Raw genomic sequence first — 2,341 nt, 5'->3', positions numbered from 1 at the left:
GCCCATAGGGCTTCAGATGCCAACATGCAAATGCACTTCCACAAATGCCCAAAAAGGCCCATTGCCCTGGCCTTGGTACATGAATATGCTTGCAGCTTACACAATATATACTAACTGCCTAAAAGAGGCACTTCTGACTGGGATTTCAAAATCAGATCATGTTCACTGCCACATGCCAAATGCCAAGTGCCAAAGTCCCCAAAAAAATGCCAAACGACCTATTCCCCCCCATAACCCCCTGGCCTGACTCTACTCCTAGACCTGACCTGACCCAACCCTAGCACCTGAACCCTAGACCTGACCCTAACCTTGACCTTGACTCTAACCATAGAACCTGGACCCTAACTCTAGACCTGACCTAACCCTAGAATGACCCTAGCCCTAGACCTGACCCTAACTCTAGACCTTGACCCTAAACCCTAGACATGACCCTAGCCCTAGACCTGACCCTAACTCTAGACCTGACTCTAACCCTAGAACCTGACCCTAACTCTTAGACCTGAACCCTAACTCTAGAACCTGACCCAACTCTAGACCTGACCCTAAACCCTAGACCTGACCCTGACCTGACCCTGACTCTAGGACCTGACCCTGACCCTTAGACCTGACCCTAACTCTAGACCTGACACTGGACCTAGACTGACCCTGACTCTTTAGACCTGACCCTAACTCTATACTTGACCCTAACCTAGACTTTGACCCTAACTCTAGACCTTTGACCCCTAAAATCTAGACCTGACCCTACACTCTAGACTTGACCCTAAAACTTCTAACTTGACCCTAACTCTTAGACTTGACCCTAACTCTAGACTTGACCCTAACTCTAGACCTGACCCTAACTCTAGACCTGACCCTAAACTCAGACCTGACTCTAACCCTGTTACACCTACTACAGGCATGTTTACATTTTTACATTTGAGTAATTTAGTCAACCCTTTACAAAGAGCGTCTTACAAATCAGTGCATTCAATGCATAGTTTCCTTATTTTAGTTGACTTTTAGTTTGTCATTGCTGTAATGTTTAGTGTGATTTGATGTTCCTGCTGATTTTTGTATTAATCTTGCTGCATCTAGTATATTAAAGTAAATTAGGGTGTTTTGAAAAAATTATTTCCAGGGCTCCAGCCCAAGGCTTTTACTCCCGATCCGATGGGATGCCCTCCTAGTCCATGGCCTTGGAAGTTCACGTCGGAGTCAGACATCTGGGTGCGTTTGGCGTGGTGTGTGGGAGATCTTCAGCTACGGCCTGCCAGCCCTACTACGGCTTCAGCAACCAGGAAGGTCATGCGGAGATGCTGAGGAAACGTCAGCTGCTTTCCCTGCCCAGAGGACTGCCCCCCCAGGGTCTTCAGCCATGATGACAGAGTGCTGGCAGGAGGGACCAGCGAGGACGGTCCCGCTGTTTAAGGATATCCATTGGTCGTCTCCGCGGCCTGGAGGGGGCTGTCATCCCACCCAGTTCTAGTACCCCGCATCAGGAGGGGGCAACCGCACCACCAGACCACCCTCGTTTAGTGCTTCAGTCCTGTCAACAGTACCCAGCAACCCACGCTACGCCGCCGCTGCAGGCTACTCTACCCAGCTCAGGGTACCCGCGCCAGTCATCCGGGCCACCAAGAGGCAGGCTGACCCCATGGGACCATGGAGCACCATGGCCCAGAACCAAGCAACAACACCAATGCTTCATTCCCTGTTCAACGGCTACCCCATCCCCCCAGCTATGCTCCTTTCCCTGCCAGCCCACTTCCAGGCCCCAGGCCCCCCCAGGGTGTGCAACACCATCCCCCCGCCCAAGAGCCAGATCTCCCCAGCCAGTGCTAGCGGCTCCACCAGCCACCGTCATGTGGCCAGCTTGCCGTCCACGGGGTCTAATCACGATGCGAACACGCCCACCTGCTGTCACACTGCTGGCGATAATCGTCCCTTGCCAGGGCGGACCATGCAGGCGTGTCGGACACATGTCCAGAGAGAGCTTTGCAACAGAGGACCCCTCGCAGACGTCCGCACTGCTGGCCGACGCCAACAGACTCAGTTTACAGCGATCGATCATCACCTGCTACGTGTAAATACGACTACAGAACCTTGACTATATAATATATCTCATTGCGTTTGATGTGAGCTTTGTTTCCTTTTACCTGTTTGTTTGTTTTTGCTAATAAATTATTATAATTATTGTTTAAAATTTTTTACTCTACTTTGTAAATCAATGGTACGTAAATCCCGAATAATAGATGCAAAGATTTATATGTCAATTAACTTTTTATAATAGAGAGCTAGAAGTCGTGGCCAGCCTTCCTATTCTGAAACTCTACCCTGCCATGATAGACTCTGAATGAAATCT

The 2,341-nt window shown here is 50.0% G+C and overlaps 1 pseudogene; it reads left to right on the top strand.

The window, feature by feature from the left end:
• Nucleotides 1–24: 24 nt before the first annotated feature.
• Nucleotides 25–2,086, top strand: LOC139028918 (inactive tyrosine-protein kinase transmembrane receptor ROR1-like; annotated as a pseudogene).
• The last annotated feature ends 255 nt before the right edge of the window (nucleotides 2,087–2,341 follow it).

This window comes from Salvelinus sp. IW2-2015, linkage group LG16 (genome assembly GCF_002910315.2).
Source record: "Salvelinus sp. IW2-2015 linkage group LG16, ASM291031v2, whole genome shotgun sequence".
In the NCBI taxonomy this organism is placed as follows: Eukaryota; Metazoa; Chordata; class Actinopteri; order Salmoniformes; family Salmonidae; genus Salvelinus; species Salvelinus sp. IW2-2015.
Note: the sequence above shows the minus strand (reverse complement) of the source record. Positions and strands in the feature narration are given on the sequence as shown.